This window comes from Thalassophryne amazonica, chromosome 9 (assembly GCF_902500255.1).
Source record: "Thalassophryne amazonica chromosome 9, fThaAma1.1, whole genome shotgun sequence".
Lineage (NCBI taxonomy): Eukaryota > Metazoa > Chordata > Actinopteri > Batrachoidiformes > Batrachoididae > Thalassophryne > Thalassophryne amazonica.
In genome coordinates this window covers 24,943,491-24,956,459 of record NC_047111.1, presented here as the reverse complement: position 1 = coordinate 24,956,459, position 12,969 = coordinate 24,943,491, and the positions used below count along the sequence as shown (strand labels likewise).

At 41.8% G+C, this 12,969-nt stretch overlaps 1 long non-coding RNA gene across 1 annotated transcript; it reads left to right on the top strand.

Annotated features, from left to right (window-relative positions):
• Window positions 1–507: 507 nt before the first annotated feature.
• On the top strand, window positions 508–3,687 carry LOC117516497. Its single transcript, XR_004562429.1, has 3 exons — window positions 508–519; window positions 2,014–2,018; window positions 3,603–3,687. It is a non-coding gene; the product is annotated as an uncharacterized LOC117516497 (long non-coding RNA).
• The last annotated feature ends 9,282 nt before the right edge of the window (window positions 3,688–12,969 follow it).

The window sequence follows — 12,969 nt, the reverse complement described above, 5'->3', positions numbered from 1 at the left end:
TTCCATAGAATTTTTTTCTATTTCAATAAAAACACAGAAGCCTTTTAAAATACCATAAGCAGTTGACCCTTTTTGATGAACACGATCGCCTCACAACCCAGTGCATGATTCCAAAGTTCACCAAAAATAATTTTGTTTTCAAGACTTATTTTGTTTAATCTTCAATGTGTATTTGTCATCATAAATTATTTGATATTTAGATGCTTTTTTTGTTGTTGTTGCAACATGTTGGCTTTATCTGTCTCCCTGTGTGCAGGATGCTGCAGCATCAACAATGAGCTCAACAACTTCTTCGGGAGGTTTGAAGCGTTAAATAACCCCACAGTGAGGAAAGCTACCCCCCACCTCAATGAACAGGCCCTCAGGCTCGAGACCACTGCTGTGCGGAGAGTCCTGAGGAAGGTCAGTGCACAGAAGGCCACAGGCCCAGACAACATCCCAGGTCAGCTGATCAAGGGGTGTGCAGACCAGCTGGCTGACGTGCTCACGGACATTTTCAATACTTCATTCAACCAGGACGTCGTTCCCCCATGCTTCAAGTCAGCCACAATCATTCCAGTGGCCAAGAAGCCAACCATCACATGCCTTAATGACTTTCACTCTGTTTCACTCACATCCACCATCATGAAGTGCTTCCAGTGGGTGGTTAAGGACCACATCCTCTCCATACTGCCCCCATCATTTGAACCATACCAGTCTGCATACCAGCCCAACCGCTCCACTGATGACGCCATCTCTACTGCTCTCCATCTGAGCCTGGAGCACCTGGAGGAGAAGAACACCCACGTGCGATGCTGTTCCTGGACTTCAGCTCAGCATTCAACACAATCATCCTGTTGTGTGTTGGGGGGGGGGGGGGGGGGCGTGGCTGGATGTTTTGGTGTTCTTTTCTTTTCTTTGCTCTCCAGGTGGCATGAGGGCTGATTTGTCTGTGAAGAAGGTGCTGGCTGAAGAGTCTTCACCCTCATTAACATCATGGAAAGCACCTGTGAGTGGTGCTCACGTGCAACCTGGACGACTTGCAGCTGAAGCAGATAATTGGATGGCGTTCTGCATTTAAGTCATGTGTGATTCAAGCAGAACTGCCGGGAACTCGACCTTGTGACGTTCGTTTGTGAGACGCTGAGGACCGCGCCTGGGTTTTGACACATCGAGCCCGTGAAGCGGGGAGGGGTGAGGACACATGCTGTCAGCACACACGAAAGGTAATTGAGTGTTTGAGTAGTTGTTGATAGTGGCTTGGTGTTTTGTTGCACAGTATACTGGAATTGTAAAAAGAATTGTGCAGTTTGCTTCTCACTGCTGTGGCGTGAAGGATAAGTGATCCTCCACTTGTTGTGAGAAGCTGCTCATTTGCATAAAGTAAAAAAAAAGGACACTGACCTGAGTGTGTTGCTGATAGCGTGTGTTTATTGGAAGATATAGTTGTATCTGTTGCCTTACCTCACCTTCTCTTTGCTTCACAGAGAATCAGTTTGTCGTGTCCACCTGGGGGGTGTTTGGCGGTGGTAGGAAGTCCAGGAGCGCCGGCTTTAATCCTTGCGGGCGCTGGAGAGCGAGCCACGAATCACTCCACCAGAGGGACGTTGTTTTTATGTTTTTACACTTTTAAGCACAGGTGAATAATAAATAGTTTCTGTTTGGAACCGCTCTCTGGTTATTTTTAGCGCTGGGTCCTGTCTGACGCAGGTCCGCTCCTCAACCCGCGTCGACACATAACACATCCCCCAGGATCTGGTATGTAAATTGGTCCAACTGGGCCTCAACACACCCCTGTGCAACTGGTTGCTGGATTTCCTCACCAGCAGAACCCAGTCTGTCCGTGTGGGGTACAACACCTCCAGTGTCATCTCCCTGAACACCAGCTCTCCCCAAGGCTCCTGAGCCCCCTGCTGTTCACCTTGTTGACCCATGACTGCCGTCCGAGGTACAACACCAACCACATACTGAATTATGCAGACGACACAACAGTTGTGGGCATCATACAGGACAATAATAAACTGGCCTATAGAGAGGAGGTGTGACATCTGGTGGACTGGTGTAAGGCGAACAACCTGCTCCTAAACGTCGACAAAACAAAAAGAGCTCATTGTTGACTTCAGGAGATCCCAACCCAGCCACACACCACTCATCAATGACACAGCGGTGGAGGTTGTCAGCAGCACCAAGTTCCTGGGGGTGCACATTACAGACAACCTCAGCTGGTCACCTCACACCACCTCCCTGGCAAACAGAACTCAGCAGCGTCTACATTTCCTGCGACGGATGAGAAGAGCCTCCCTCCCCCCTCCCATCCTCTCCACCTTCCCACCTTCCAAGCAACATTTTGTTGCCAGACTCACTGTTGTGTTTTTGTGCAATGACAATAAAGAAAGTCTAAGTCTATCAAGTTTTGCTTATAAAACATCTGAATTACATTAGAAAATCATCACAACGCATTATGCTCCCATCACAAATAAGCAGCTTATTAAAAAAAATACAACAATCTGTAGTTTTTAGATATTGATCATGTAAAAATCAAATATCCCTTCTTTGTGTCAACCAGCATTTCCAGGAGCCATCATTGGGGCATTTAGTCACACATTTTTCCTGCACATGTTGTACTGTATATGGTGAGAATGTTCCTTTAATGTACATATAGTGATCATTGCAATCATGTGCTGTTTTCTCAACCACTACCACATCTGAAAGTTCAAATTCATGCCAAATGTCATGTGATCGAAGGAAATAATTTGCTCAATTTTTGAACCACTAAGGGCATCATTCTGAAATATGGTAATATTGTAGAACTTTGTTGGTGATGCCAACTTGAAACACTGTTCCAGAAAGTTTTTAAACTTTTGCAACACCCACTTTTTGGAATATTTTTTCCAGAATCCATATGAAAATGAAAACATCATGTGTTGTGCTGAATGGGAATTGTTTCAAAAACAAATGCTTCAAAATGTTCCACTTGATTTTCGCCCTCTGTTGGTGAAATATGATAAAGCAGATGTCAGCACTTGGTTACCATGGTTACCACAGACACCTTGTATTGTCGAACTGACTTGTGAGTCACTGAGTAATTATGCCGTTTTATCTTGCTGATACATTTCAGTTAAATTGTGTTTTTATTTCGTAATATCAGTTAGATATTTTTTTCTCTACGTAAATCCAAATTAATATCTTTTAATTTTGGGAACAAACCAAACAGTCAATGATGATCTGATTTTGAAGCCACAGTTTTGAAATCTGAGGACACGGATTTCTAAACTGAACTGAACACAATAATATATGTTTAAATGAACCATTATTTAACCAGGTTAGTCCCACTGATATTGAGATCTCTTTTGCAAAAGGGAGACCTGGACAATTATAAAGTTTTTAATTCTCCTTAGTTGTTGCTGTAAAACATTGGTCACCACTGGGTCTCGAACCCACCATCACTGCATTAAAAGACGTGAATCTTACCCTTGAACTATTACAGTCACGTGACCCACAGTGCCCAGAAATGTACTATATGAAAACCAAGCGTGTGCATACGTCATCACATGACGTCATCTTTATATATAAGCTTTATACTTTGGCGCGCACCACATCAGGTGGCTCAAAGGGATAATTAGTTCTGCTATAAAGAGGGAGACCCGGGTTCGATTCCCGCCACCTGATGTGGTTACAGCCTCGGCTGGGAGAGCCAATCCTGCAGGATCAGTGCCGTTTGTATCTGGTGGTAGGTCGCATCCACGAAGGGATGGTGATGGTTGATGGGGGCAGAATCCAACATTAGAATAGAAGAAATATAGAAGACTTGGACCATAGAAGACGAAGAATAAGAAACAGTATGTCACGTATGTAATGTCATGTAAAAAGTGTATATGTACCTCCCCCCCCTCCCTCCCCCCTCCCGGAAGGACCCGCAAATGCAACACAGTTGCAGCAACATCAGGCTTGTCAGTGGTTCAATCTGGTGTCAGCTTCAACCCCGTGGTGCACATCAGGTGCAAACAGTCACCTGCCAGGAGGACTCTTTTTATCATGACCATGATCTGAAACTTGGTTATAACATGGTGTAATTTGATACCTGACCTGTAGGAGGCGATGTTGCTTCACATTTCGACACTATAATGATGCTGTTGAAATAGAAGAAACATTTTCCTCATAAACTGTTTAGATTATTTCTTTATGAAACAGCTTCTAGTGATGATGGAGGGAAAAGTGGAGATTTGACTGACTTCCTCTAACGGGCATACACACACACACACACACACACACACACACACACACACACACACACACACACACACACACACACACACACACACACACCTTCTTCCCAGATATCCAGCTCGAAGACCTGAAAAGACCAGCCGAAATTGAGCTTCTCATAAGCCATCGAGAGGGAAGACTCGTACCCCAAAGAGTTAAAGTCATTGGGGACCTTGTGTTGTGGGAAAGCCCATTGGGGAAAACAGTGGGAGGAGTCCATCCTGACCTACTCGAAGAAGTGGAGGTGGCAGCATATGAGTCAAGAACCCACTTTGCTCGCTCCATACGAACTGCTGCTGTCAAATATCAGGAAATCACAGTTCCAACAACCAGCCAGCCTCGCTACAGCAGGAGGATGTGGCTCTGTCCAAATTTACATCTGCCAGTAACGTCAGTTCCTTGAGTGGTGGCACTGGGACAGCATCGGAACCACATGCGAGCCAAGATGTGGAGGATGTCGATGTGGAAACTGTCCACCAGGAGGAAGAGACATGACCCTGGCAGAGGAGAGGGAGTTTAAGATCATTAAAGGAGGCCTCACCTACAAGGAAGAGGATGCTCACACACCTACTCCACACTGGGATGCAAAGTATCCTTGGACTGAAGATCCAGCCTCTCTCCCCAACAACAAAAGGGCAGTCCAGGCTTGCTTCTTAAGGATGGAAACACAACTGAGCAAAGAGCCAGACTGGAAAATCACTTATGCAGCCCAGATCCATGAAATGGTCGAAAGAGGTGCAGCGATAAAACTCACCAGTGAAGTCATGGAGAAGTGGAATGGACCAGTGTGGTATGTCAGCCACCTGGTGGCACCAAACCCTCATTCAGTGACAACACCAGTTCGCATCGTCTGGAATAGCAGCCTGAAATACAAAGGTGTGAGCATGAATGATCTTCTCCTGAAGGGACCAGATGTCCTCGACCCCATTAGAGCTGTCCTGCTTAGGTTCAGGGAAGGTGTGCATGCAGCTCTAGGAGATATAAAAAAGATGTACAACTCTGTCTGGCTGGAGGAGCGAGAGATGCATCTACACAGATTCCTGTGGAGAGACAGCCCAGAAGAGGAAATCAGGGAATATGCAATCACCAGAGTCAACATCGATGACAAACCCACGGGTTGCATTGCTCAGTTGGCTATGAGGGAGACAGCAAGCCTGCCCAACTTCGCTCACTTAGAGGATGAACGAAGGGTTGTCGAAGAGGACAGTTATGTGGATGATCTCTTAACCTCCCAAAATGACCTGCACAGACTTGATGACATCACAGCAAGAGTTGAAGAGATTTTAAAAGCCGGAGGTTTCTTTCTCAAACCATGGGTCCGGTCGGGGCAAAGTGGGAGGAAAGGAACTGAAGCAGATGTCCTAAGCCAGGAGCAAGGGAAAACCTTAATCCTTCCAAATCAAATGAGGGAAGGAGATAACAAAGCTCTGGGTATCGGCTACCAAGTGGACGAAGACAAGCTGTACATGCTTACCGCAGTGAACTTCTCTAAAAGAAAGAAGAAGATGCGAGTTGGCAAAGATCTTCTTGAAGAGGAGGTGAGAACTGAAACACCTAACCCACTGACTAGGAGAGCTCTCTTAAGCCAAGTTGCTGCACTGTACGACCCAATTGGCCTAGTTGCACCGGTCAAGCAGAAGGGAGCAATTCGTGTTCGAAAAGCATTCCAAGACGGAGGGGGTGGCAAGCTGACCCAAGAAACCTGGGACCAACCTCTTTCAGAAAGCCTCAGAGAAGAAGCCATATAGCTTTTTGAAGAATATGTGCAGCTTGGACAACCTTGGGGCATCACATTTTCTGATGGAAGTGACAAAACCTATGGAGCTGTGATGTACTTAAGATGGCAGACTAGTCAAGGTATTGAAGTCCGGTTTGTGGAGGCAAAAGCCAAGCTGACACCCCTGGATCAAAAGGGAGATGCTGTTAAAGCAGAAATCTGTGGCGCAGTCTTTGCAGCCAGGATCAGGAAGTATGTGGAGAAGCATGCTTGAATGAAAATAGAGAGATGGTTCCATCTACTGGACAGTCAAACAGTCCTAGGAGCCATTCAATGAGACAGTTATGGATACCAAACCTTCTTCGCTAACAGAGTGGGTGAAATCCAGAAGGCTGGACCAGTGCAGGACTGGTGGTGGATCCGTGGAAATCTAAACATAGCTGACATTATAACAAGAGGAGGCACTCCTGATGATTTGATGGAGAATTCCACTTGGCAAAATGGACCAAAGTTCCTGAAGTGGCCAGTGGAGGAGAGGCCTATTCAATCAGCTGGAGAAGTTGCAGCCCAAGCCAGGGAGAGTGTAAACAAGCATTAAAGGAAGGCATTCTCAGCTGCATTGACCAGAGCTAAAGTGAGTCAGCAGAAAGAAGACCCACTGGGCACTCAGAAAGGTCCTTGTCACGAGTCAAAATCAACTCTGCCACGAAGGAAGCTGACTGGCTGGGTTCACTTCACTGAGAGGGCACCCCAGGAAACTCTGGTCAGACCCTGGCACTAACTTTGTTGGAGCCAAACCTGCTCTGGAAAAGCTGTACAAATTCCTTGACCAACTGGACAAGTCTCAAGTTGAAGATCTAGCAGCCAAACATGGAACAGAATGGTCTTGAAGATCCACCCTGCAGACTCTCCCCATAGAAATGGTGCAGCAGAGGCGGCTGTCAGAATAGTAAGCGAGCCTTGAGCAACCTTGGTGGAGATGGCGTCTTCACCTGGGGTGAATTCCAAACCTTTCTCTTCATGGCAGCCAACCTTACTAATGAAAGACCGATTGATGCGAGAACTCAATGCAGGGAAGACTGTGTAGAGTACATCACCCCAAATTCTCTGCTTCTATGGCGTGCAAACCCAAAGGGAGACCCTGGAGACTTCCAGTTCGAGGGCTATCCATACAAAAGACTTAAAAGTATTCAAACAGAGGTCAGCAAATTCTGGAAGAAGTGGAGCCAATTGGCTGGACCAAATCTGTTTGTACGGAACAAATGGCACACCAAAGAGCAAAATGCTGCTGTTGGAGATGTGGTCTGGTTGGCTGACCAAAATGCCCTGAGAGGACAGTACAGGCTGGCCAGAGTAGTCAGCGTCAACATTGACAACAAAGGCATTGTAAGAGACGTGCTTGTGAGGATCTTTCCCAGCTATCCTGTTCCATCAGAAAGGCAGCAGGCAAGGAGCCAGCCACAAGGTCCAAGAGGCTCAAAAACAAAATCCCGGCCACAATCCTTCATAGAGATGTCAGACGTCTTGTCATTCTAATTCCCATTGAACAGAAACGCGAAGGACTGGTGTGACCTCATTGGGTTTGGAAAAACCATGAGCTCAACTGGGAGGTGTTGAGTTAAAAGTAAAGAATTGGAGGTCTAGTGACAATCCTGTGCGATCACCACCACTGGAAACTACACTCCCTAGAATGCACCAGCAAAATGGCCGCTAATTGCTGATGAGAGCACCTGATAAAAAAAATGGTGGTGCTCAGTCTTCACCAAACAAACTGAAAGGAAAAGCAAGCTCTACTCAGGAGTTTACTTCAAAGACACCAATGGTCGGTAAATATTTCTTTATTTTTTGGTTGCAATGGTTAATTTGAAATGCTTATGTTTGTACTTGCAATGCTTCTTTTGTTTCTTTGGTGGAGTTTAAGTTGAACCACTGCATTGCAATATTAGTTTCAGTTTGATCATTTAAGTTCATACCGTGTTTAACAAGTTAAACAGTTAAGCATAAGTTAAAAAGTCTGAATTGTGGAGAGTTCAAAATGATGTTAGTTGAAAACTTAAAAGGCAAAAATGTGTAAAAGGCTTGGAGGAATAGAGCTGTAGGTATTTGACCTGTCTTTGTTGCATTTGGTGTCTTTAATTTGTTTGTAGTAAAATGTAATACACTAATTCTTTGATTCAGTTAATTCATTAAATTAATCATTAATTCATTTAAAATGTTTATTGAATTTGATGGATGAAATGCATTTCATTTAAGATGGTTTAATTTATTTGAAATGAGGTAATTAGTTTAATTAATGCATATTAATTTAATTAATAAGCTTATGTTCATTATTGAGACATTAATGTATTTAACTGTTTGGGACATTGTTTGGAAATATTTTGTAGGATGATTAATTTGATTTTCGTTGTTAACCTTTGTTTTCTGTGCTTTGAAGGTTATCAACCTGATGTTTGCCAACTGATCAACATGAAGCCAACAAATCTTCAAGTTGGAATTAAAAGTTGATCAAAATTTGGAAACGAGTTGTCCCTGTATGTCCTTTTGGAGTGGAACAAGAGTAGAACTTAACAATTGTTAAACTCACAAATTGAACTACGTTAGCCTCGACTTCATTCAATGGGTCACCAAAATAATTAACAATTTTAGGGTTTTATAATTATTATTCAATTAGAATAATACCTCAGGGCACCACCTATATAAACCATAGGTACTTTGATTTAAAAACCATTAATCAGTCTCAATTTAATTAGTCTTGGGTCTGAAAGTCTGAATTCTACGATACGATTGACCAAGGGTTTCCTTCTGAACACAAAATGAACCACAGCAGAAATATTTACATTTTATTTACAATTATACAAGAAATTAACAGTTTACTGGCATTTTGAGTAGACCGTGATTAAATAAGTTCATTTAGGGGCATTTTGCTTACTCATGAGACATTGAAAGAAAGTAGAGATAAACCTTAAAAACTCTAAGTAAATAAATCTGATTAGAATTTAGTGATGAAATTTGAAGCCAATTATTAAACAAAAATATGGATATGTTTAAAAAGAAGCCACTTTGTTTGCATCCATTGACAACAAAAACCTTTTTCTGGGACCTTTAATTGGGTCACTTAGGATCACTGATCTGTTGAAGAGATGGTTTGGATGAATCGTCCATCCTCGTTGATGTGTTTGGCTTTTTTCAGCGTGAGCTCACTTGGGTTAGGGGTTAAACCAGCGGCCTCCCCGGGCAACTCTAAAGGCTTAAGTGTAGGTTGGTTTTACCGACAAGATGGCTGCTTGCAGTCAGGTCTGCCGTCAGCTTGATTGACCCCAAAGGTAGAAGGCGTTTGTTGAAAATGGGTTCTGGTAGCTTTTAAAAGTTTGTTGGAACCAGATTAAAAGTCTTTGTGAATTTAGAAAAAAGTTTAAACTTTAAGAGCGTTGTAAAATACAAAAAGGAAAGTTATTTTGAAAAGTTCAAATTGGAAGTTCTCTTAAAAATTCGAAAGACTTGATGAACCTTAAAGTCAGGCTATTACTTTAAGAGGTTATCAAAGAATCACAGCAAATGAATGCCACGTGGTAACTTAGCTTGGCTTAGCTTGGGGCCTTGTTGACCCCAAAATTTAAGAGTTTAAAGAAAGGAAGAGAGAGGGTTGCCGAGTGCTCCAAGAGAGAGGTGAGAGAGGGTCAAAACTCTGTTCTTTTTAAAGGGGACTTACCTCACTAAAATCTGTCCATTTAGAGTGTGTAATTTCACAAAAACTTCATCTGTTAGAGAGACAAATGATTCAACTATTTAAACACTAACTATTTTGGCATACTATTTGTCCTAAGACATTTTTGGGATGAATATACTGTTATTAAAGGCTTAAACACATCCTACACACATCACTTGGTTAACAGAATATTCCACTGTTATCAAAACATGGATAAGTCAGAAACAGCACATTTAAACACACATCAGTTACAAGGAACACGTGGCAATTAAATGGACTACATGCAAAGGATTTGCTTGCATAAGCAACACAGACAACATTAGAAGTTTATATATGAATAAAATAAAATACTGGTCTAATGCATTTCTATTTAAACAAAAGGCCTTTTTCTTCACCATAAAATTTGGATTCTCCTGGCCTGGGGAAGCTCAGATTCGGACGTGAAGCAATTATGTCATGTAATTCATAGTGACTGAAATTTAACTGATAAGCAAGGGCTCCTTTGAAGCTGAGTCGCACTTCTGTTATGGTGTGGGGCCACATTGTGGAGGCGCACGGGGGTGGTGTCCAAAGCTTATCTCCAGATTGTCCAGGAATTTCCCAGTTAGGAGTAAAAACAAGTCTCTGTCTTCAGTTCAAAACCTCAGGTTTTTGTTAAGAAAGCATTAATGTATTTACTTAATTACGGCAAAGCAAGGGCATGCGCTACAATATTAAAACAAACAAACCAACAGTCTCACATCATTCTGGGTCCGTAGTTGTTCTTGTGTCCACTGAATACCTTTGCAGCTTGCACATCCTGATCGGCGCTGCTTGTTGTTCCTTGAGTGCAGGCTTGTCATTGCATATGGAGTCCAACATGTGGTCAAATCCCGGCTAACAGTGAATAAATGAATGGATTTATTCGGCGCACACACACAAATCCGAAAGAACAGAAACATACCAATAATATGAATGTTATATAAACAAGCCTGTGAGTCCAAAAGGGTGTGGGCAGAAGCAAAGCTTATCAACGCCCACCCCTGCTAGAATGAGTCCAACAATTATAACAGTCATAACATATACACAAATTCACAACACACTACATATCAACACAGACATACACTTCAGTATTCAATTACATTTCAATTCATGTATAAAGCGCCAAATCACAACAAACTTGGCCCAAGTCACTCCATATTAACCCTGCCGACCCCCAGAGCAAGCACTAAGCAACTGTGGTGATGAAAAACTCCCTCTTAGGAAGAAACCTCAAGCAGACCAGGCTCTAGGGGGTGACCCTCTGCTTGGGCCGTGCATATATACCTGTATACGTACATACATACACATTATATACATATACACACTTATACACACACTTATACACACTCACATATATACCTATATACATACCCACTAACACATAAGTAAATATACAATACATATATATGGGTGATTCTTAGACTACGGGCACTTATGTCCTTTGATCATATTGTATGAAAAACAGAAAAAGGGCAAATTTCACACTTTTATAGTTATCTTTACAATGAAAGTGTGTTAAGAAATTTGTTATAGTAGTCTATGATGACTTTTCACCTTTTTTCAGCATCATTATATGCAAATATTGCCGTTTTGTGCTTGTCCCTCAGGAGTTTACTTCAAAGACACAAATGGTCGGTAAATATTTCTTTATTTTTTGGTTGCAGTGGTTAATTTGAAATGCTTATGTTTGTACTTGCAATGCTTCTTTTGTTTCTTCACACCCAGACTTTTGATCTTCAATGATAAAAATGAATGGTAAAGAAACTTTTTTCTAATGTTTTAAAATATCTCTGAATAAAATATCAGTAAAATAATCAAAACATAATTGGGGTATTCAATGTCATACAACAAAATGTAGTTGTCCCACACTATTGCCGTAATTTCCACCACAACACGTAATGTCCCTTTAAACAGTTTGTATGAAAGATTGTTTGGGTAGTTTCTATGGAGATAAACAGTGACATCACAGCACATGTATATAGCGCCAAATCACAACAAACAGTTGCCCCAAGGTGCTTTATATTGTAAGGCAATGGTGTGGTGGAAATTACATTTACAAGGCCAATAGTGCCCGTAGTTAAAGAATCACCCATATATACATACATACATTTATACCTACACATACATATGCATACCCCTACACATATACACATATATATACACGCACACATATACATACATACACACACACACACACACACACACACACACACACACACACACACACACACACACACACACACACACACACACACACATGTATACATATATACACATACATACTACATATATGCACATACATATATACACACACATATACATGTACATATACATACATATTGACTGACTGATCATTTATTTTGAGTTTTACAAAATAAGCATTTCTTTGACATCTACATTTACCCACACTGGGTTGAAAAGAACAGGAGATACAAACATACACGCATACATACCCGCGCACTTAACCCGAAAAGGGGTGGGATGAAGACGAACTTATTTAATCCCACCCCCAAATACACATACGTTATTACGACTACCGAGTGTGACCAATATTCCTTTTTTATTACTATGTAATTGATATATATTAGTGATGAGTATCTAAAATAATAATAATAATAATAATAAAAACAATTCCCACCATAATAGACGGTAATAATGACAATAATTATTGTCAATCAAAATTTTTTTATTTTATTTCTATTATTATTATTACCATTTTTTGGTATATATATTATATATTCATATATCTATGAAGCCCACCCAATGAGGTGGGCTTCATAGATAATTGGCAAAGCTTCTGGGGAAAACCTGGTCTTGTTAGGAGAGACGGCATCCATCCCACTTTGGATGGAGCAGCTCTCATTTCTAGAAATCTGGCCAATTTTCTTAAATCCTCCAAACCGTGACTATCCAGGGTTGGGACCAGGAAGCAGAGTTGTAGTTTTACACACCTCTCTGCAGCTTCTCTCCCCCTGACATCCCCTCATTACCCCATCCCCATAGAGACGGTGCCTGCTCCCAGACCACCAATAACCAGCAAAAATCTATTTAAGCATAAAAATTCAAAAAGAAAAAATAATATAGCACCTTCAACTGCACCACAGACTAAAACAGTTAAATGTGGTCTATTAAACATTAGGTCTCTCTCTTCTAAGTCCCTGTTAGTAAATGATATAATAATTGATCAGCATATTGATTTATTCTGCCTTACAGAAACCTGGTTACAGCAGGATGAATATGTTAGTTTAAATGAGTCAACACCCCCGAGTCACACTAACTG